At 45.4% G+C, this 25067-nt stretch overlaps 1 pseudogene; it reads left to right on the top strand.

Annotated features, from left to right (window-relative positions):
* The first annotated feature begins 3906 nt into the window (after positions 1–3906).
* Positions 3907–25067, top strand: part of LOC137305971 (cytochrome P450 2C18-like) — a 30222-nt pseudogene continuing 9061 nt past the window's right edge.

Genomic DNA, 25067 nt, shown 5'->3' with positions numbered 1-25067 from the left:
GTTCAGCCGATTCGATTCACTCCACGTGATATCAAGAAATGGCTGAGTGCACTGGATACAGCAAAACCTATGGACCCCGACAACATCCCGGCTGTAGTGCTGAAGACTTGTGCTCCAGAACTAGCTGCACCTCTAGCCTTGGTCCAAACATGGACAAAAGAGCTGAAAAATAGAAACATAGAAAATAGGAGCAAGAGTAGGCGATTTGGCCCTTCGGGCCTGCTCCACCATTCAAAATGATCATGGCTGATCGTCTAACTCAGTACCCTGTTCCCGCTTTTTCCCCATATCCCTTGATCCCTTTAGCTTTAAGAAACATATCTATCTCCTTCTTGAATACATCTAATGACTTGGCCTCCACAGCCTTCTGTGGTAGAGAATTCCATAGGTTCACCACCCTCTGAGTGAAGAAATTTCTCCTCATCTCGGTTCTAAATGGCATACCCCGTATCCTGAGATTGTGACCCCTGGTTCTGGACTCCACAGCCATCGGGAACATCCTCCCTGCATCTAGTCTGTCTAGTCCTGTTAGAATTTTATATGTTTCGATGAGCTCACCTCTCATTCTTCTAAACTCTAGTGAATATAGGCCTAGTCGGCCCAATCTCTCCTCATACATCAGTCCTGCCATCCCAGGATTCAGTCTGGTAAACCTTCGTTGCACTCCCTCCATGGCAAGGACATCCTTCCTCAGATAAGGAGACCAAAACTGCACACAATACTCCAGATGTGGTCTCACCAAGGCCCTGTACAACTGCAGTAAGACATCCCTGCTCCTGTACGCAAATCCTCTTGCAATAAACGCCAACATACCATTCGCCTTCCTAATTGCTTGCTGCACCTGAATGCTCGCTTTCAGTGACTGGTGTACAAGGACACCCAGGTCTCGTTGCACCTCCCCTTTTCCCAATCTATCACCATTCAGATAATAATCTGTCTTTCTGTTTTTGCAACCAAAGTGGATAACCTCACATTTATCCACGTTATACTGCATCTGCCATGTTCTTGCCCACTCACCCAACCTGTCTAAATCACATTAGAGCCTCTTTGCATCCTCCTCACAGCTCACATTCCACCCCAGCTTTGTGTCGTCTGCAAACTTGGAAATGTTACATTCCATTCCCTCATCCAAATCATTGATATATATTTTGAATAGCTAGGGCCCAAGCACTAATCCCTGCGGTACCCCACTAGTCACTGCCTGCCACCCGGAAAAAGACCCGTTTATTCCTAGTCTCTGTTTCCTGTCTGTCAACCAATTCTCAATCCATGCCAGTATATTCCCCCCAATCCCATGTGCTTTAATTTTGCAAATGTAAGGAGTTGCACAACACCAGGTTATAGTCCAACAGCTTTATTTGAAATCACAAGCTTTCAGAGCTTTGCTCCTTCGTCAGGTGAAGTGAGGAGGAGTTGCACAAAGGCACAGCGTATATAGTCAGAGAACAATGCCTGGTGATTACAGATAATCTTTCTAACTGCCCTTCATCACACCTCGGCAGACAGATAATCACAGCAATCCAAGGAGTGTTCAAACAGGTTAGTCAGGGAAACATTACATCCAAGAATACTGAGGTGGGGTCACCAGGGGTCAAGTGTAGCAGATGCTGGAGTTTGTATTAAAAACAGATATCTTTTTTTTTGGCTGGAAATCGCAGCAGGTCCGGCCCCATCTGTGTATGGAGAACAAGCCAACTACGACTTGAGTCTGGATGACACTACGTTAGGTGGGGTTACATGTAGCGTGACATGAACCCAAGATCCCGGTTGAGGCCGTCCTCATGCGTGTGGAACTTGGCTATCAATTTCTGCTCGACGATTTTGCGCACTAATTTTGCACACTAACCTCTTGTGTGGGACCTTATCAAAATCCTTCTGAAAATCCAAGTATACCACATCCACTGGTTCGCCCCCATCTATTCTACTAGTTACATCCTCAAAAAACTCCAGTAGATTTGTTAAGCATGATTTGCCTTTCATAAACTCATGCTGACTTTGTCTAATTCCAATAATGCCTTCCAAGTGTTCTTTGTAAACAATTTTACAACACCAAGTTATAGTCCAACAAATTTATTTTAAATTCCACAAGCTTTCGGAGGCTTTCTCCTTCCTCAGGTGAATGGTGTGGAAGGAGGAGGAAGGAGGAAGCCTCCAAAAGCTTGTGGAATTTAAAATAAATTTGTTGGACTATAACTTGGTGTTGTAAAATTGTTTACAATTGTCAACCACAGTCCATCACCGGCATCTCCACATCATTCCAAGTGTTCTGTTATCACATCCTTTATAATAGAATCTAGCATTTTCCCCACTACTGATGTTAGGCTAACTCCAGAGGTGAGGTGAGAGTGACTGCCCTTGACATCAAGGCAGCATTTGACCGAGTGTGGCATCAAGGAGCCCTAGTAAAATTGAAGTCAATGGATATCATGGGGAAAACTCTCCAGTAGCTGGAGTCATACCTAGCACAAAAGAAGGTGGTAGTGGTTGTTGGAGGCCAATTATCTCAGCCCCAGGACATTGCTGCAGGAGTACCTCAGGGCAGTGTCCAAGGCCCAACCATCTTCAGCTGCTTCATCAATGACCTACCCTCCATCATAAGGTCAGAAATGGGGATGTTCGCTAATGATTGCAGTGTTCAGTTCCATTCACAACCCCTCAGATAATGAAGCAGTCCGTGCCCACATGCAGCAAGACCTGGACAACATCCAGGCTTGAGCTGATAAGTGGCAAGTAACATTCGCACCAGACAAGGACCATCTCCAACAAGAGAGAGTCTAACCACCTACCCTTGACATTCAACAGCATTACCATCGCCGAATCCCCCCCCCTATCAACATCCTGGGGGTCACCATTGACCAGAAACTTAACAGGACCAGCCACATAAATACTGTGGCTACAAGAGCAGGTCAGAGGCTGGGTATTCTGCGGTAAGTAACTCACCTCCTGACTCCCCAAAGCCTTTCCACCATCTACAAGGCACAAGTCAGGAGTGTGATGGAATACTCTCCACTTGCCTGGATGAGTGCAGCTCCAACAATACTCAAGAAGCTCGACACCATCCAGGTCAAAGCAGCCCGCTTGATTGGCACCCCATCCACCACCCTAAACATTCACTCTCTTCACCAACGGCGCACCACAGGATGCACTACAGCAACTCGCCAAGGCTTCTTTGACAGCACCTCCCAAACCCGCGACCTCTATCACCTAAAAGGACAAAGGCAGCAGGCACATGGGAACAACACCACCTGCACGTTCCCCTCCAAGTCACACATCATCTGACTTGGAAATATATCACCGTTCCTTCATCGTCGCTGGGTCAAAATCCTGGAATTCCCTACCTAACAGCACTGTGGGAGAACCTTCACCACACGGACTGCAGTGGTTCAAGAAGGTGGCTCACCACCGCCTTCTCAAAGGCAACTAGGGATGGGCAACAAATGCTGGCCTTGCTGGCGATGCCCACATCCCATGAACGAATAAAAAAAAAATCCCACCCCCCATTACAGGGGAGGAATTTTGGGTTTACGCACAACTTGAGTTACAAAGCCACAGGCTTTTGGAGTCCATGGAAAGTTTTGTTAGTTTTCTAGGTTGTCAGGTATTCAATTCTCTGAAACAAAACAACAAACAGACTACAAACCCCACAGGACGGCTCAGCAATTGGCTCGGAGCTTCTCTGGCATATTTATGATCTGCATAAATAGTCTGAAGAGCAATGCCCTTTGGCAATCACCGACTAGTCAACGAACTGCACTATTGCTTAGTCAAGTCTTTAAATTCCCTCATTTAACTGGAGTGAAGGCAAGTTTGCTGTTCTGGTGGGTGTTTATTCTTGTAGCTCCTGGCTTTGCTGTTGATGATGTCCATTGAACTCTTGCTTTAATCAGATGAAAGTTATTTTCTTTATTTCTCCCCAGCAGACAGTGCTTCGAGTATCAGGACCAAATCCCAGCCATTATTGCTCCTGTTGGAATCTCTCCGCGTTCCTTACACTATCGCCATGGATTTAAACAACCCAGGAACAACTTTGCTTTTTGTTTTGCTAAGTATTCTGTTCGTTGTGTGGTTCCTTAAAAGCAAACAGCCACACAAAGGCAGGCTTCCCCCAGGTCCTCCTGCTTTTCCAATTCTTGGCAACTTGTTCCAAATGGATATAAAAGAACCTCACAAATCTCTCATCAAGGTAAGAACTTCTGTTTCTTTAAATCGCTAAATAATGCAAATGTCTTTTTTCTTTCCAACTTTTCCCCTCCTCCCCGAAGGCTTTGACTCAACCTAGGGTACAAATCCACAGGGGTCAGTCACCCCTGGGGACCTCACCCAAGAGACCATTCTAAAACTGTTTCCCTGGGTTAGTGAGTATTGATGACCTACTAAGGGGGAGCCACAGCTGAGCTCAATATCGTCCTTAACTAATGTCCAAACATGCACATTTTTCAGCCGGGGTTACTGAATAACATTCAGGATTAGAAGGCTGGCTGATTTAATTTTCTATTTAGTTCTGGAGATATTGAGGGTGATGGTAGTGCCCCTATCACCATCCTAATTGAGATCAGCTGATTTGCACAGTCCAGCGATCGAACCTTGCACCTTTCTGGGTCTGGATGACCCAGTATCACAGACTATGGTTATCCACTCAGCCCAACAAAAGTTTTTTTTCTCTAGAGTCACGAGGTGTAGGATCACAATGACGAAGTCACAAAACTTTTCAACAGAATTTCTTCCACTGAACAAACATCTAGATAAGTTTTTGGTAAAATGATCCTCAGTTTCAAATCCAGCCCGGACTGATGGGATGAAATCTCCTCTGTTGGCTGTAAACATTCTGTGTGAAATGAGTGTGGGCAGTCTCAATCTCATTCCTAGTGGGCACAAGACTTAGTAAGCGGCTTTCCCAGCTGCCTGCTTTTGCAAACCATGGTAAGTTTACCCACCAGTTGCAGCTTACCAGCAATGGAGGGCAAAACTGGCACCAATAACATAGGTCTTCTGCAATTCAAAAGTATCAGTCAGGGATGTCCGAGATGTGAGTGAGCTGATCTCAGTGGAGCTCGACAATTGACCTCAGCGCCCTATGGTTAGGTAAAGTAGAAAAGGGCAGATCAGGACTCCCTTGCAACTGCACTTAAATGGCCCTAATCAAATGACATCCTATGTAACTGTCCCTGTGCACAGTCTCTCCCTATCCTTCTCGATCTGTCTGAAGCCTTTGACACATTGACCACACCGCCTCTCCTCCATTGTCCAGCTGAGTGGGACTGCCCTTGCCTGGTTCATTTCTTATCTATCTAGTCCTAGCCAGAGAATCTCCTGCAAAGGCATCTCTTCCCGCTCCCTCAACGTTGCCTCTGGAGACCCCCAAGGATCTATCCTTGGACCTTTATTTCTCATCTACATGCTGCCCCACACTACTTCATCCAAAAATATGTCAGTTTCCACATGTATTCTGACGATGCCCAGCTCTACCTCACCATCACCTCCCTCGACCCTTCCACTGTCACCGATTTGTCCTGCTGCTTGTCTGACATCCAATAATGGATGAGCAGAAAATTCCTCCAATTAAACATTGGGAAGACCGCAGATATTGTCTTCAGCCCCCGCCAGACTCCATTGCCTAGACACTGATTCCATCCTCCTCCTTGGCCACTGTCTCAAGCTAAACCAGACTGTCCGCAACCCTTTGTCTTATTTGACCCACAGCAGAGCTTCTGAGCACATATCCTCTCCATCACCAAGACCACCGTCTACTTCCGCCACTGTAATATCGCCCGCCTCCGCCCCTTCTTCAGCCCATCTGCTGCTGAAACCCACATCCATGCATTTGTTACGTCCAGACCCGACTACTCCAATGCTCTCCTGGCTGGCCTCCCATCTTCCACCCTTCAGAAACTTGAGCTCATCCAAAACTCTGAAGCCCATATCCTAAGTTGCACCGAGTCCCATTCAGCCATCACCCCTGTGCTCGCTCCTGGTGCATCAACGCCTCAAATTTAAAATTCTCATTCTTGAGCTCAAATCCGTCAATGGCCTCGCCACATCCTAACCCTGTAACCTCCTCCAGCCCTACAACCCTCCAAGAACTCTGCACACCTCCAATTCTGGCCTCTCGTGCATCCCCGGCTTCCTTCGCCCCACCATTGGCGGCTGTGCTTTCAGCTGCCTAGGCCCCACGCTATAGAATTCCCTCCCTAAAACTCTCCACCTCTCTCTTCTCTTTTAAGATGCTCCATAACATCTACCTCTGACCAAGCTTTTAGAATTCTGTCCTAATGTCTCCTTCTTTAGCTCGGTGTCAACTTTTGTCAGATTACGCTCCTGAGACTGTGCCTTGGGATGTTGTACTACGTTAAAGGCGCAATATAAACGCAAGTTGTTGATGATCACTATTCAGTGGCCTTGGCTGGAAAAAGCATGTGTGTGGATGTCGGGCACTAGGAACAGTTTTACCTGTGAGGCTCCCCAAAATTAAAAAGCTGGCTGCTGCTCACTGTTCAACTAATACACGAAGAATGGCCACTTGGATGAGATACCTGTGGAACTGTACCCCACAAGGAGTCAGCGTTTCAGGAAAGGAAAGCTGAACACTAGAAAATATTCTGTCAGGGTGAAATTTAATTTTTGCTCCCAGGTTAGTGTGTGCGCTTTTTATTTGAGCCAAGCTTAGTGCTAGAGACATGACGGGAAGAGATTCTATACTAGATGTCGATGAACTACAGGGTGTGGCACCTTTTTTAACTGTTGTTATTTTTCTATCGTGTCCCCGCAGCTGAGTGAGCAGTATGGCCCCATATTCACCGTCTGGTTCGGCCGCTGCCCTGCAGTGGTGCTGTGTGGCTTTGAGACTATAACGGAAGCGTTGGTCGAGCGAGGGCACGACTTCAGCGGCAGGTATCTCTTACCTGTCTTCAAAGTTGTGTCAAACGGCTACGGTGAGAAATCTTTTTAGTCTCTGTTCAAGTTATTGTCACTGCACTTGCCATTCTGAGATCTGAGGATCAATGTACTGCACAGCAGGAGGCCATTTGGCCCATTGAGTTTGTGCCGGTGCTAGATCTAGCTACCTACTCCAATCCCACTTCCCTGCCCTTTCCCCATATCTCAATAGCCATTTGTAATAAAACATTCCATGTTCTAATAACTACCAGTGTAAAAACATTTCTTTTAACATCTCCCTCATTCTTCCAGTGATAATCTTAATTCTATGGCTCCTTGTTCTTAATTTTAAAAAGTGAGGAACAAAACTTCATTCAATCCACTGCTTTCAGCAAATCATATAAACATAGAACTTCCATTTACAAAGTACCTTTTCCAACCTCAAGACATCCCAAAACTCTTCATAACCAATGAATTACTTTTGAAATATAGTCACTGTCGTTATGTAGGCAAACGTGGGCTCCAATTAGTGCACAGCAAGAAATAAATGACCAGATATGTTTTTGGTGGTGTTATTTGAGGAATAAATGTTGGTCAGGACACTAGGGAGCTCCCTGCGCTTTTCTGAACTGCCATGAGACCTTTTACATCCACTTGAACAGGCAGAAAAGGCCTGAGTTTAATATCTCATGCAAAAGACAGTACTCCCTTAGCACTGCATTGAAGCACAGCCTGCATTACATGCTCAAGTCCTGCAGATGGCCTTGAACCCACAACCTTCTGACTCAGAGTCAGAGTGCTATCACTAAGCCAAGCTGACACTAGGAAGCTGTAGGGGGTGCAACAATTGTCCTCAAGACCATTAGGTTAGGGAGGGTGAAATCAGTCAGAATGTCCACTCCTGATCATTGCTGGAATTAAGCATGTGTGGAGGTACTTTCAGAAGGGAGGGGAAAAATCTGGAGGGAAGTTTTTGTAAATAAGAAACAAAAGTTTGTTACATAATTATAAAATGATCTCTCCCTCCATTTGTCCTTATAAACTCAAAGCCTATGGCTAACCAGACAACCAACACTGCATTAATTGCTTGTGATATGAGACTGTTCCACATACTTCCTCGACTCTTGTGTTCACACAATAGGTACTGATGAAGGTGGTCATTTGGCCCATCTAAACTCATCCATCCAGAAAGAAAACTTACATTCCCCCATCACACCATCTAACTGCTCAGTGAATGAGTCTAAGGTTGTTGCATAATAAAAACAGAATATGCTGGAAATACTCAGCAAGTCAGGCACGATCTGTGGAGAAGGAAACAGAGTTAATGTTTCAGATCAATGAACCTTTGTCAGAACCCCCTTAACTAAGGTTGCCTCTCTCATTACTCTACTCAAAGACCATTCGAAGTATTTCTCACGCATTGCATGAAGAAGTTTGCCCTGACATTTGTCCTAAACTTTCCTTTCACCAGCTTTAATCAATGCCCTTCGTTCCAATATCCTGCCATATCTTGACCATGAGCAGATTAATCCTATCTGCTCAAGCCTTGTCAATTGACCCTCATGACCTCTAGTCCTGCCATGAGTCCAAGTAACCACAACCTGGTTAATTCTATATTAAAACCTGCTGAAAGTTTTGTGTGATCTTATTTTGTTTTTCTCTCCCTACTTGAGACTCCCCCACAACAAGCATCATTCCCGAGGGAACTGTAAGGGAACTGCCCCAGGTCATGTAAACAGTAAACGGGTAGAAAGAGGAGGGGTGGGGCCGATCAGGGACCCAAAAGGAGATCTACTCATGGAGGCTGTGGGCATGGCCAAGGTACTAAATGAGTACTTTCCATCAATCTTTACCAAGGAAGATGCTGCCAGAGTTTCAGTAAAGGAAGATGTAGTTAAGATACTGGATTAAAAATTGATAAAGAGGAGGTACTAGAAAGGCTAGCTGTACTTAAAGTAGATAAGTCAAACGCTGCAGATGGGATGCATCCTTGGTTGCTGAGGGAAGGGCAGAAATTGCGGAGGTATTGGCCATAATCTTACAAACATCCTTAGATATGGGGGTGGTGCCAGAGGACTGGAGAATTGCAAATGTTACACCCTAGTTCAAAAAAAGAGTGTAAGGATAAACTCAGCAACTATAGGCCAGTCAGTTTAACCTCGGTGGCGGGGAAACTTTTAGAAACGATAACCCGGGACAGAATTAGCAGTCACTTGGACAAGTGTGGATTGATTAGGGAAAGCCAGCATGGATTTGTTAAATGCAAATCATGTTTAACTAACTAGATAGAGTTTTTGATGAGCTAACATAGAGGGTAGATGAGGGCAATGCGGTTGATGTAGTGAAAACGGACTTTCAAAAGGTGGTTGATAACGTGCCACTTAATAGGCTTATCATCAAGATTGAAGCCCATGGAATAAAGGGGGCAGTAGCAGCATGGATACAAAATTGGCTAAGTAACAGGAAGCAGAGAGTAGTGGTGCACGGCTGTTTTTCAGACTTGAGGGAGGTGTACTGTGGTGTTCCCCAGGAGTCGGTACTAGGACCATTGCTATTCTTGATATATATTAATGACTTGGATTTGGGTGTACAGGGCACAATTTCCAAATTTGCAGATGGCAGAAAACTTGGAAGTGTAGTGAACAGTGAGGAGGATAGTCATAGACTTCAAGAGGATATGGACAGGCTGGTGGCATGGGCGGACATGTGGCAGATGAAATTTAACGCAGAAAAATGCGAAGTGATACATTTCGGCAGGAAGAACGAGGAGAGGCAATATAAACTAAGGGCACAATTCTAAAAGGAGTACAGGAACAGAGAGATCTGGGGGTATATGTGCACAAATCATTGAAGGAGGCAGAGCAGGTTGAGAAAGCAATTAAGAAAGCTTATGGAATCCTGGGCTTTATAAATAGAGGCATAGAGTACAAAAGCAAGGAAGTCATGATGAACCTTTATAAAATACTGGTTCGACCGCAACTGGAGTATTGTGTCCAGTTCTGGGCACCGCACTTTAGGAAAGATGTGAAGGCCTTAGAGAGGTTGCAGAAAAGATTTACTAGAATGATTCCAGGGATAAGGGACTTCATTTATATGGATAGACTGGAGAAGCTGGGGTTGTTCTCCTTGGATCAGAGAAGATTGAGAGGAGATTTGATAGAGGTATTTAAAATCATGAAGGGTCTAGATAGAATAGATAGAGAGAAACTGTTCCCATTGGCGGAAGGGTCAAGAACCAGAGGACATAAATTTAAGTTGATTTGCAAAAGATCCAAAGGTGACATGAGGAAAAACTTTTTTACACAGTGAATGGTTAGGATCTGGAATGTACTGCCAGAGGGGATGGTGCTGGAGGCAGATTCAATCGTGGCTTTCAAAAGGGAACTGGATAAATACTTGAAAGGAAAACATTTGCAGGACTACGGGGACAGGACTAACTGGATTGCTCTTGCATAGAGCCAGCACAGACTCGATGGGCCGAATGGCCTCCTTCCGTGCTGTAACCTTTCCGTGATTCTGTGTCCATGCCATGGCCATTATTTGAACTGACTACTAGAGTATGTCTGACATGTGTAGAGATCTCGGAGGGTTGTAGGGCTGGAGGAGGTTACAGAGATAGGAAGGGGCAAGACCATGGAGGGATTTGAAAACAAGGATGAGAATTTTAAAATCAAGGCATTGCCGTACCGGAAGCCAGTGTATGACAGCGAGCACAGGGGTGATGAGTGAACGGGACTTGGTACGAGTTAGGATAGGGGCAGCGGAGTTTTGGATGAGCTCAAGTTTATGGCGGGTGGAAGATGGGAGGCCAGACAGGAGAGCATTGGAATTGTCAAGTCGAGAGGTAACAGAGGCATGGACGATGGGTTCAGCAGCAGCTATGCTGAGGCAAGGTCAGAGACGGGCGATGTTACAGACGCAGTCTTGGTGATGGAGCAGATATGTAGTCAGAAGCTCATCTCAGAGTTAAATATGATGCCCAGGTTGCAAACATGTCGGAGGCTGTCGGCAGCTGTGGAAAAGGGGAGAGAAAGAAATTGAAAAATATTCAGTACATTTTGTCCGCAGCTAATTGAGAATTCCATCGCAGGTTATTTCCACTTGTGTTAATGTCTGTTGCAGGATTTGCCTTCAGCAATGGGGAGAGATGGAAACAGATTCGGAGATTCACTCTCAGCACCATGAGGAATTTTGGAATGGGGAGAAAGAGTATTGAAGAGCGGATCCAGGAAGAAGCACAGTTCCTGGTTACAGCTATCAGGAATAAGAAAGGTTTCCGACTAAAGTATTAGAGAATTCTTTTCAATGATTAGAAGTAGAGTTGCCACCTTTTTCTAAGTTCCAAGCCAGAGATAAGAGTGAGAGATGAGGGTGACGGGAAGTCAGGGATGGGGCATGGAATGGGTGCAAGCAATAGGGTTGAGGTGATGGCTTCAGTTCTGAAGTTATCTTTGCCCTTGATGGAAAATTGACCTGAAGTATAAAAGAAATCAGATTATTTCTTAACTTCTTATACTTCTTAACTGCACACAATTGGATGAAAAAAAGTGGAATAACATTTTTTAAAAAAAAAATTAGCATTTGGTGTCTGTTTATCCCTCAAGAGTCTGGACAGCACCAGAAGTATGACCATTGACTTTAGCGCCCGTGGGTTAAGGAAAGGAAAATTCAGTCTGGGTTCCCACACCCGATCAATGTCCAGTGGCTCCTGCTGGAAAGTGTGATTTATGGATGTCAAGTGAAGGCAGGATTGAACTTGGCTGTGATGCCTTCCTGCATCAAATAGCCTGCCTACATTAATGAGAAATAGGAGGACAGAACTGGAGCTCTACCCAGCAGGAGTCATTGACCTCAGGAGAAAGGGAGAAAATAAAATGAATTTACTTCCCATTGATCCCAGGGATAAGGGACTTCAGTTATGTGGCGAGACTAGAGAAGCTGGGATTGTTCTCCTTAGTGCTGAAAAGGTTATGGGGAGATTTAATAGGGATCATAGAAACATGGAATGGTTACAGCCAGAAGGAGGCCATTCTGCATGTTGAGCCCGTGCCGGCTCTTTGTAAGAGCAATCCAGTTAGTCCCAATCCGCTGCACTTTCCCCATAGCCCTGCAAATTTCTTCCCTTCAAGTATTTATCCAATTCCTTTTTGAAAGCCACAATTGAATCTGCTTCCATCATCTGATCAGGCAGTGCATTCCAGATCATAGCTACTCGCTGCCTAAAAATGTTTTTCCTCATGTCGTCTTTTGTTCTTTTACCAATCACCTTAAATCTGTGTCCTCTGGCTCTCAACCATTCTGCCAATGGGAACAATTTCTCTTTTTACTTACTTTATCTAAACCCTTCATGATCTTGAATTCTTCTATCAAATCTTCTCTTAACCTTCACTGCTCTAAGCTTCTCCAGTCTATCCATGTAACTGAAGTCCCTCATCCCTGGAACCAAGCGGCTACCCTTGACATCAATGCAGCATTTGACCAAGAGTGGCTTCAAGGAGCCCTAGAAAATTGAAGTCAATGGGAATCAGGGGGAAAACTCTCCAGTAGCTGGAGTCATACCTAGCACAAAGGAAGATGGTAGTGGTTGTTGGAGGCCAATCATCTCAGCCCCAGGACATTGCTGCAGGAGTTTCTCAGGGCAGGGTCCTTGGACCAACCATCTTCAGCTGCTTCATCAATGACCTTCCCTCCATCATAAGGTCAGAATTAGGGATGTTCGCTGATGACAGCACAGTGTTCAGTTCCATTTGCAACCCCTCAGACAATGAAGCATTCTGTGCCCGCATGCAGCAAGACTTGGACAACATCCAGGCTTGGGCTGATAAGTGGCAAGTAACATTCGTGCCAGACAAGTGCCAGGCAATGACCATCCCCAGCAAGAGAGAGTCTAATCACCTACCCTGGCATTACCATCGCTGTATCCCCCACTATCAACATCCTGGGGGCCACCATTGACCAGAAATTTAACTGGACCAGCCATATAAATACTGTGGCTATGAGAGCAGGTCAGAGGCTGGGTATTCTGCGGCGAGTTACTCACCTCCTGACTCCCCAAAGCCTTTCCACCATCTACAAGGCACAAGTCAGGAGTGTGATGGAATACTCTCCACTTGCCTGGATGAGTGCAGCTCCAACAATACTCAAGAAGCTCAACACCATCCAAGATGAAGCAGCCCGCTTGATTGGCACCCCATCCACCACCCTAAACATTCACTCCCTTCACCACCGGCGCACAGTGGCTGCAGTGTGTACCATTCACAGGATGCACTGCAGCAACCCGCCAAGGCTTCTTCGACAGCACCTCCCAAACCCGCGACCTCTACCACCTAGAAGGACAAGAGCAGCAGGCACATGGGAACAACACCACCTGCACGTTCCCCTCCAAGTCACACACCATCCCGACTTGGAAATATATCGCCGTTCCTTCATCGTCGCTGGGTCAAAATCCTGGAACTCCTTTCCTAACAGCACTGTGGGAGAACCGTCACCACACGGACTGCAGCGGTTCAATAAGGCGGCTCACCACCACCTTCTCAAGGGCAATTAGGGATGGGCAATAAATGCCGGCCTCGCCAGCGACACCCACATCCCATGAATGAATAATAAAAAAAAAGTGGCTCACCTCCTGACTCCCCAAAGCCTTTCCACCATCTACAAGGCACAAGTCGGGAGTGTGATGGAATACTCTCCACTTGCCTGGATGAGTGCAGCTCCAACAACACTCAAGAAGCTCGACACAATCCAGGACAAAGCAGCCCGCTTGATTGGCACCCTATCAACCAATTTAAACATTCACTCCTTTCACCACCAGCGCACCATGGCTGCAGGATGGATCACACACCATCCTGCCTTGGAAATATATCGCTGTTCCTTCACAGTCGCTGGGTCAAAATCCTGGAACTCCCTTCCTAACAGCACTGTGGGAGAACCTTCACCACACGGACTTCAGCGATTCAAGAAGGCTGCTCACCACCACCTTCTCAAGGGCAATTAGGGATGGGCAATAAATGCTGGCCTTGCCAGTGACACCCTCATCCCATGAATGAATAAAAAAAAAATCTGGTAAATCTTTTCTGCACCCTCTCTACGGCCTTCACATCATTCCTAAAGTGCTTTGCCCAGAACTGGACACAATACTCCAGTTGTGGCTGAACCAGTGTTTTATTTGGATTCAACATAACTTCCTTCAAATATTCAAAATTATGAGGCGTTTTGCTGGAGTAAATAAGCAGCAACTGTTTCCATTGGAGGCCAGGGCCATAACCAGAAGACACAGGCTTAAGATAATTGACAAAAGAATCAGAGAAGAGATAAGGAGAATTTTTTTTAAGCAGCGAGTTGTTATGATCTGGAATGTGCTGCCTGAAAGGCTGGTGGAAGCAGATTCAATAGTAACTTTCAAAAGGGAATTGGATAAGTACTTGAAGGGAAAAATTTGCAGGGCTATGGGGAAAGATTGATTTGATAGCTCTTTCAAAGAACCGGCACAGGCAGAAGGGGCCGAATGGCCTCCTTCTCTGCTGTATGATTCTATGGTCGACAGTCACTAAGGGAGCTGTTACAGTACAGGCATCTGTTCAGACATGCACTGGCCAGTGAAAACAGAGTTCTCTGCATGTGTAAGTATTTATTTTGCTATCAGCCAAGAGATAGCAACGAATCAGATCTCAGCCAACATTCCAAAGGTTTAAAAGGAAGTTCAGCTAGTTAATAGCAATGAGTAACTGAGGCATAAAGACTGGGAACGCTCCAGGTTCAATCCTCTGAAATAGCTGGCCCTGGCTGGAGTGGTGGTGGGGTCACTACAGTAGGCTTCAGCCCTTTGGATTGGGAAGAAAATCAATACTTGACCCCAACTGCTATCCAGTGACCCCCTTACTGTGAGTGCATGCATATGGACACCGGATGAGGATAGAATCAGAATCAGATTCAGATGTAATGCCCCCACAATCAAATAGCTAATTGACACTTACTGGGGAGAAATTGGATCTCGTTCTGCCCATTTTATGGTCACAAAGACCCGGGGGCAAAAAGGTTCAATTTGAAAGTGTTATGTCCTGCACTCCTAGGGTGCCTGAAATACATCCAACTCCATTTTGGCTTGGGTGTTATTCAGACATCCCAAGCAGCCGCCTTAAAACAGGTGTCCCAGTAAGGGCCTACTGCCGTCTTAAGGTCCTCCTGCAGAAATTCATCAGCACTAAGCAGATGTGCAACCAGGAGGAGCAGAAGTGTTGCTGCCAGATCGCGCTCACCCCCTCCCATTCGCTTTCCCTCCCTCCCCCGAAGACCTACTGGAGTGCTGGTGCCAGCCCAAACTGGTATACACTGAACCGGCGAGCTGCCTCTGGATGCTCAGTTGGCGCCCGCAGCTTGCCAGAAATATGGCGATGAAGCCCGAGGCCCAATTTCATACCAGCCTGTAAGCATGTCGTCTATTTTCGGGCCCAAAAATGCATCTAAACCAATTTCCAGGCCACTGTTTACTTGCAGGAACTTACTTCTGATTTTTAACACCTATAAAATATTAATGTCTGCCTCTGGGTTGCTTGTGTAACACTGTGCACCTTTCTAACTGGCCTTTTCTTTCAATAATATCAGAAACGCCCTTTAGCCCAAAATTCCTGCTGAACTGCGCAGCGTCAAATATCATCTGTTCCATTGTCTTTGGAGACCGGTTTGATTATGAAGATAAGAAGTTTCTCACACTGATGGAGCTGATTGCAGAATATGCCCGAAATTTAAGCGACCCCTGGGTACAGGTATTTCCTTTTCTTTTATGGTCATGGTGTTACTAAAACTGACTGTAAGATGGTCAGATTTCCTGATGACATTACAATAGTGAGAGCAGTAGAGAGAGGATGCAGTTAAGAGATTTGCAAAAGGATTTAGATCAATTATTTAACTGGGAGACAAATGGCAAATGAAGTTTAACATGGATAAATGTAAATATATACATAATGAATTAAACCGAATTGGCAAAGGAAGAATTGGAAAGGGTTTTGGGAGTAATGGTGGACTATGTGCCCTTGACATTCAACAGCATAACCATCACCGAATCCCCCACCATCAACATCCTGGGGGTCACCATTGACCAGAAACTTAACTGGATCAGCCATATAAATACTGTGGCTACAAGAGCAGGTCAGAGGCTGGGTATTCTGCGACGAGTGACTCACCTCCTGACTCCCCAAAGTCTTTCCACCATCTACAAGGCACAAGTCAGGAGTGTAATGGAATACACTCCACTTGCCTGGATGAGTGCAGCTCCAACAATACTCAAGAAGCTCGACACCATCCAGGACAAAACAGCCCGCTTGATTGGCACCCCTTCCACCACCGGCGCACTGTGGCTGAAGTGTGTACCATCCACAGGATGCACTGCAGCAACTCGCCAAGGCTTCTTCTACAGCACCTCCCAAACCCGCGACCTCTACCACCTAGAAGGACAAGGGCAGCAGGCACATGTTCCCCTCCAAGTCACACACCATCCCGACTTGGAAATATATCGCCATTCCTTCATCGTCGCTGGGTCAAAATCCTGGAACTCCCTTCCTAACAGCACTGCGGGAGAACCTTCACCACACGGACTGCAACAGTTCAAGTAGGTGGCTCACCACCACCTTCTCAAGGGCAATTAGGGATGGGCAATAAATGCTGGCCTCGCCAGCGACGCCCACATCCCATGAACAAATTTTTAAAAAGTCACTTTCAACATCTGGCTAAGGCAGTGAATTAACCAAAAAAACCCTAATATTCTGCGAGGTACAGCCACAGCAGAACACATATCTACTGAGGTTGTGCTAAAGCTCTGCAGTGCACTGGTCAGGCTTCCCTTAGTTTTGCTCAGTTTTGCTCACCACATTACAAAATATATACACGCATGGCAGAGATTGCGGAGAGGAGCAACAAGACTGATCCCAAGAGTAAAGGGGTAGCATTATGAGGATCACAATGTAAAATACTGATTGGCACTAAATAACTTCCTGGGCTATAAATTGGGCTGTGTGGTGCCCGTTTTCTAGGTGCTATACGGCCTCCTAAGGACCCAAAATGGCGTCCGGAATGTGCGTGCACGCTTCAAGCTGATGTGCGCCAGATGCCGTCTTGGTAAAGGCATTTGCGCATGTGCATATAATGAACGCCGGCAGCATGTAAAGTAAGGAGAATATGCATTAGATCAGAGTGCAACGCTGACTTAAAGGGACAGATACGATTTTGGAACTCAACACTCCAGCCAACGCACTGTCTTAACCTCGCACAGCTGTACAGGTCATAAACAGCATGGAGGATCCCCCCACTAGTGCTATTTAAAGGGATCTTGCAGGATTTACAGGTTAGTTGTGTAGCGATTTGGGTAAAGATAAGCAGTGTGACAGGAAGGGACAAAGAGTTTAAAGGAAATAGTGCATCAACGAATAAGGTCAAAGCAGGGAATAATGGTAAAAAGTTAAAATTAAAGGCTCTTTATCTGAATGCACGAAGCATTCATAACAAGATAGACAAATTAGTGGCTCAAAAAGAGATAAATGGGTTTGATCTAATAGCCATTACAGAGACATGGTTGCAAGGTGACCAAGGTTGGGAACTAAATATTTCAGGGTACTTGACTTTTCGAAAAGACAGGCAGAATGGAAAAGGAGGGGGTGTAGCCCTGATAATAAAGGATGACATAAGGACAGTAGTGAGAAAGGATCTTGGCTCGGAAGATCAGGAAGTAGAATCAGCATGGGTGGAGATAAGAAATAACAAGGGGCAGAAAACACTGGTGGGAGTAGTTTATAGGCCCCCTAACTGTAGCTATACCATTGGACAGAGTATTAATCAAGAAATAATAGGAGCTTGTAACAAAGGTAATGCAATAATCGTGGGGAACTTTAATCTTAGACTGAGCAAATCAAATTGGCAAAGGTAGTCTGAAGGACAAGTTCATGGAATGCATTCGAGACAGTTTCCTAGAACAATAGATTGTGGAACCAACCAGGGAACAGGCTATTTTAGATCTTGTATTGTGTAATGAGACAGGGTTAATTAGTAATCTCATAGTAAAGGATCCTCTGGGGAAGAGTGATCATTATATGATCGAGTTTCACATTAAGTTTGAGAGTGACATACTTACGTCTGAAACTTGAGTCTTAAATTTAAATAAAGCCAATTACATAGGTATGATGGGCGAGCTGGCTAAGGTAGATTGGGAAATTAGATTAAAAGGTATGACGGTAGATAAGCAGTGGCAGAAATTTAAAGAAATATTTCAAAATTCTCAACAAATATACATTCCATTGAGAAATAAAAACTCCACGGGAAAAGTGATCCATCTGTGGCTAACTAAAGAAGCTAAGGATAGTATTAGATTAAAAGAAGAGGCTTATAATGTTGCCAAGAATAGTATTAAGCCAGAGGATTGAGAGAGTTTTAGAAACCAGCAAAGGATGACCAAAAAATTGATAAAAAGGGAGAAAATAAAACATGAGAATAAACTAGCAAGAAATATAAAAACAGATTGTAAGAGCTTCTACAAGTATGTAAAAAGGAAGAGAGTAGCGAAAGTAAACGTTGGTCCTTTAGAGGCTGAGACAGGAGAAATTATAATGGTGAATAAGGAAATGGCAGAGACGTTAAACAAATATTTTGTATCTGTCTTCACAGTAGAAGACACAAAAAGCATACCAGAAATAGTGGGTAACCAAGGGGCTAATGAGAGTGAGGAACTTAAAGTAATAAATATCAATAGAGAAAAAGTACTAGAGAAACTAATGGGACTAAAAGCCCCTGGACCTGATGGCCTACAGCCTATGGTTCTAAAAGAGGTGGCTGCAGAGATGGTGGATGCATTGGTTGTGATCTTCCAAAATTCCTTAGATTCTAGAATGGTCCCAGCGGATTGGAAGGTAGCAAATGTAACGCCGCTATTCAAGAAAGGAGGGAAAGAGAAAACAAGGAACTGCAGGCCAGTTAGCCTGACATCAGTCGTCGGGAAAATGTTGGAATCCATTATTAAGGAAGTGGTAACAGGGCACGTAGAAAATCATAATATGATTAGGCAGAGTCAACATGGTCTTATGAAAGGGAAATTGTGTTTAACAAATTTATTAGAGTTTTTTTGAGGATGTAACTAGCAGGGTAGGTAAATGGGAACCAGTGGATGTAGTATATTTGGATTTCCAAAAGGCTTTTGATAAGGTACCACATAAAAGGTTGTTATGCAAGACCACACCTGGAGTACTTGGGGGGGCAAAGTTTTGGTCTCCTTATCTAAGGATATACTTGCCTTACAGGCGATGCAACGAAGGTTCACTAGATTGATTCCTGGGATGAGAGGGTCGTCCTATGATGAGAGATTGAGTAGAATGGGCCTATATTCTCTGGAGTTTAGAAGACTGAGAGGTGATCTCATTGAAACATATAAGATTCTGAGGGGTCTTGACAGGGTAGATGCTGAGAGGTTGTTTCCCCTGGCTGGAGAGTCTAGAACGAGGGAGCATAGTCTCAGGATAAGGGGTCGGCCATTTAAGACTGAGATGAGGAGGAATTTCTTCACTCAGAAGGTTGTAAATCTTTGGAATTCTCTACCCCAAAGGGCTGTGGATGCTGAGTCATTGGGCCCGATTCTAAGAGGGAAAAACGGGTGGGTTGGGGGCAGTGGGGCATTCAAGAACACAACCATTTCGGACCTGCCCCAAACTGCCTCCCACCCGCCCACTTCTGGTTTTTACGGGGGGGGGGGGGGGATGAGGGGTGGGCAACCAACCCGTTCCCAGGAGGCGGGTTGGTGATTAAAACCTTTCAAGGAGACTGCGGGCCTCTATTTTTCCAGAGTTACCAACTTCAACCTCTGGGGACCGGGATTCCCAGGCCGTCCCTTTTACGCCACATGAAAGGAGGCAAGAAGGCCCGAAACTAACAAGTATGTGCCTTTCTGGCACAGGTTGTGGGCCTGAAGGAGCAGCAATGCCTCCCCCAGTCCCAACAAGCCTATCGGCAGTGGCACACTAACGGTCACGGACCTCTCAGATCTCCCACCCCCCCAACGATCATGGACTCCCGTGATGACCTCCGATTCCCCCCCCGCAATAATCGCGGACCCTCACAATGACCCCCAATTCCCCCCCCACAACGATCGTGGACCCCACTGTGCTACTCAATGTCTCCATACTCCCCAACCCAGCTTCTTAACAGGGTTCGATCCAGCTCCTTTTTAAACGGTGAGGAGTTTTCTCTAATCTCCAGACTTGCTCAAGGCCTGCAAATTTTTCTCAGGATGTGGCCGTTGCCGGCAAGGCTGACATTTATTACCCAAATCTAGTTGCTTCAGGCTTCCTAGTTTAGTGCCAGATGTGACCCCAGCTGGAATCAGCTGACTCAGCCTAGATCAGGGATTGAATCAGAGACTCCAAGTCTCTCTGGCTCAGCACCAGACCAGGAGGTGAAACTGTTTTCATGGACAGTGTCTCATTTAGGATATCTGCTCCACACTAAGCTATTGACACCAGGTGGCCAGAAACACTACTGTGTTAATGAAAATATTGTTTGCTTTGCAGATATACAATAACTTCCCAAAGATCATGGATTTCCTGCCTGGGCCTCACAAAAAGATTTTCCAAATTACAGCAAAAATTAGGACTTTCTGAAAGAAATGATTCAAAGCCACAAAGAGAGTCTCCAGAAAGATTTCCCCAGGGATTACGTCGACAGCTTCCTCATCAAAATGGATGAGGTACTGGGAATAGTTTTCTTTTTACATTCATGTGTTTCCAATTTGCGTACCTCCTCTCCTGAAGGTAAGAAAGGGTTTTCCTGGACACTGATCTGGTGAATCCGACAGCCTTACACTGAGGTTCCCACCAGCTAAACAAGACCCTCTTTTTGGGAACCAGTGTCATAAACACCCCACTGACATCAAAATATAAGCAGCCAAAAAATGCAATGAATAGATTGGTTAACAGCACAACTTGAGTTTGAGAAAACTGTAAAAAAGTGGCTTTAGACACTGATGTTTTAAAAGTACATTTCATTTGTTTTCTTTCAGGAGAAACACAAGCCGAACTCAGAATTCATTGACTGGAACATGTTGTTCACAGTGGTAAATTTAATGGTGGCTGGAACTGAAACAACCAGTATGACACTGCTACGGGCTATCCAGGTCCTGGCAAAGTTTCCAGAGATTCAGGGTAAGCAACGTTATTAAGTAATTGGAGGGTGCATTCTTACAGACCAACACAAGGGATGTTAATGTTGAGATAATGGAACCTGTTCCAATTCAGACCCCCGGGGCCCAATTTTAACCTGGGGCTGCAGTGCGGCGTGTGGGGGCTGGGGCAGGAGGGGAACGCCCACAACGGTGCGAGTGTGAGGCCTAGGGCAATTTTAACGTTTAGACTTCATTTAAATGTCAATATGCTGAATCCCACTCAAAGCCGGCAGGGATGGCCTAGAGGGCGGTGGGCGGGAGTTGTATTTCAGGCAACGGGAATGGTCCCTGGCACTGGGGTGGATGGGAGTCACGGGTGGTGGGGGAGAAGCCCACGGCAGCGGAGCACCAAGGTTTCCTTGAAGGGCCTGGAGGAGCACTCCGTATTAATGAAGCCCCTCAACATGCCTCTGCTCTGCTTCAATAATGTCTCAGCCTCAGTGAGTTTGCCAATTTAGGGCATGTCAGATGCTGTGTAGTATCCTTGGCCTCACTATCTCCTCTGATCTCAGATGAAAACCGCTCCATTTTTGAAGCTGCCACCAACAAGCTTCTGCCAAACACTCCTCTACAACTCTTAACTCTCTATAAAGTTCAAGTCCAACTAGAATCCTGCTCCCATATCTGCGGAGACTCTTCTAGCTGCTCTCTCACACACCTGGACAGGATATAAGGAAAACCTGGTCACTTAGCAGGCCACGCCTCTCACCTCTAGCTTTTAACATCCCTCTCTCCATCACAATCTGTTGTGCCTTCTCTATTTTATCAATACCACTATGGTCACTGCTGCTCTGAACTTTCCTTTCTTGTTCCTTCTAACTTGCATATCCTCCATTCTACACATCTTGCTCTTCCCTGGATCTTCACTGTGTCAAAATCAAGACTCATCCACTTGATTTTGAAAAATTAAGACTTTTCCAGTACTCAAAACTGTACAAGTCCCTACCTCCCTCAATCTTCCCTTCATCCTAAAATCTTTAGGCTTTAAAAATCCAAGCTTGGTCTACCTAACCTTGGACTATGGGAATTAGCCCTTCCCCTGGGTTTCTAAAGGAAAAAAGGCATCAGCTCAAATACACTCTCATTCCCCATGGGTCTTGAACCCACACCCTTGTGATTGGATAAGACCGTCCTATGAGCTGACAGTCAGATGATATAATGTCGACCACGGTGTGTAGTGTGACAGAAGATGTGGGTCAGGTGATGTTTGTCAACTAAATATATTTTTAAAAGCTGCATTTTTTTGTCCTTCCAGAGAAAATTAATCAAGAGATTGATGAGGTGATTGGATCCTGTCGAAGACCCACTATTGAAGATCGAGCAAAAATGCCGTACACAGATGCTGTCATACACGAGATTCAGCGATACGTCGACCTTATTCCCATGAGTCTCCCACACATGGTGACAACAGACATAGAATTCAAAGGATATCTGATTCCTGAGGTTGGAATCAAAACCATATTTGTATCACACCATATGATGTCAATACATCTCAAAGCACTTTGCATAAGGAATTGCTTTTTGTGGTGTGACTATTGTTATTTGGGCAAACGTGGCAGCCATTCCTTACCAATACTATCCCATAGTAATGATAAATATGACAAGTTCCTCTGTTTTTGGTGCTTTTCGTTGAGGGAGGAATATTGACCAGAACACTAGGAGAAGTCTAATTTTAAAATGATAAAGGGATTCAATAGCACTGATAAGAGAAACTATTTCCTCTGGTGGGGGAATCCATAAGGGGGCGATTGTCTTTAAATTAGAGCTAGAATATTTAGGAGTGAAATCAGGGAGCATTCTTTCACACATAGGGTCACAGAAATCTGGAACTCACTCCCCCAAAAGGATGTGGATGCTGAGTTAACTGAAAATTTCAAGACTGAGCAAAGGTGGGTAAATGGAGTTGATGTACAAATCAGCCATGATATAATGGCAGAACTTTTGAATAGTGTCATGCGATCTTTACTGCCGATCTGAACCAAAGGAAGAGATATTGGGCTTTGGTTTAAATTCTCATCCTCAGTAGTGCACTAGATCATCAGCCCCCCAAATCCCCTCTGGAATTGGGCTTGAATGCATAAATTCTAATCTATAAGCGCTACCAAGTGAGCCAAGCTAACATGTCTGTTCCAACGGATGACATTCATTAACCAGACTCACTAAAAGTAGTTTTCATGATTCCATTCTAATTTTTTCACCTCCCTTCAGAAGGTGCTGATTCTTGTTGGGTATGGGAATCCTCTGGCATCTCACACGAGTGGCCATTCTTCATGTGAACTTTGATGGTCAATGGTGGCAGGCTATTCCACTGTGATTGGCATCACAACCAAGCCTGATCATGTGCTTACCTAACATCCACAAGCTCAATCTTTTATTGGATAACAATTTATAGTGGGAAGCCTGACTGATCCATAACCCAGTGATGTTGAGGTCAATTGTTGCATCTCCACTCCTGCGCCAGCTAAGATCAGGTAACTCAGTCGAGATCAGGAATCAAACCTGGGACCTTCTGGTCTCTACGGATTGGTACCACATCAGATGGTGCACTAAACCACCAAGGGATCTACTCTGATCTCTTTTACCATTACACAAATGATTGTGTCAGTGCTGATTCTTGCTCCTGCCCTGACCCTCCTCCCCTGTCTTACCTTTATATGATTCATCTCTGACTCTTCCCTTTCCTTCCTGGATTTCTCTCTTTCCGTCTTTGAGGATTGGCTTTTCACCGAATCTAATACAAGCCCAATGAGTCCCACAAATACCTGGATAATACTTCTTTCCATCCCATCATCAGTAAGGACTCCATTCCCTTCACCCAGTTTCTTTGTCTTCATCACATCTGCTCTGACGATGCCACCTTTTGCATCGGAGCTTTTGAAATATCCTCCATTCTCCTCAGCCAAGAATTCTCCTCCGCCATGGGTGATATATTGTAAACAATTTTACAACACCAAGTTATAGTCCAACGATTTTATTTGAAATCTACAAGCTTTCGGAGGCTTCCTCCTTCCTCAGGTAAATGGAGGAAGCCTCCGAAAGGAGGAAAGAAGGAGGCTTCCTCCTTCCTCAGGTAGAAGGAGGAAGCCTCCGAAAGCTTGTAGATTTCAAATAAAATCGTTGGACTATAACTTGGTGTTGTAAAACTGTTTACAATTGTCAACCCCAGTCCATCACCGGCATCTCCACATCATGGGTGATATAAGCCTCAACCGAATCCATTCTGAAGGGAATGTTCCTCTGTGATATCCTTGTTCACTCTTCCATCACCCCTACCACCTGCTCTTTTCCTCTGGCATCTCCCATGCAATCAATGGAGATGCAACACCTGCCCATTCACCTCTTCCCACACCATTGTCCAGGGACCCAAACCCTCCTTCCAGTTGAGACAGTGATTTACATGTACATCTTCCAACATAGTATAGTCCGAGAGGTGAGCGTGGTGTAAAAGTAGAGTCCCAAGAGCGGGAGGAGAGTCTGAGAGCGGGAGGAGAGTCCGAGAGGTGAGCGTGGAGTAAAAGGAGAGTCCCGAGAGTGGGAGGAGAGTCCGAGAGGTGAGCGCAGTGTAAAAGGAGAGTCCGAGAGGTGAGCGCAGTGTAAGAGGAGAGTCCGAGGGGTGAGCGCAGTGTAAAAGAAGAGCCCCGAGAGCAGGAAGAGAGTCCGAGAAGTGAACGCATTGTAAATCTAAGGCAAGTCATGGCAGCAGAGCTCGCACCCATGATATGCTCCTCCTGCACTATGTGGGAAGTCATGGACACTACCGGTGTCCCTGGTGACCATGTGTGCAGGAATTGTGTCCAGCTGCAGCTTCTGGCTAACCACATTTCGGAGCTGGAGCTGCGGGTGGATTCACTGTGGAGCATCCGCGATGCTGAAATTATCGTGGATAGCACGTTCAGTGAGGTGGTCACACCACAGGTAAAGATTACGCAGGCAGAAAGGAAATGGGTGACCGCCAGGCAGAGTAAAAGAACTAGGCAGGTAGAGCAGGAGTCCCCTGGGGCCA

This window comes from Heptranchias perlo, chromosome 41, assembly GCF_035084215.1.
Source record: "Heptranchias perlo isolate sHepPer1 chromosome 41, sHepPer1.hap1, whole genome shotgun sequence".
NCBI classification, from domain to species: Eukaryota; Metazoa; Chordata; class Chondrichthyes; order Hexanchiformes; family Hexanchidae; genus Heptranchias; species Heptranchias perlo.
The sequence above is the reverse complement of the archived record's forward strand: the minus strand, read 5'-3'. Positions and strand labels throughout refer to the sequence as shown.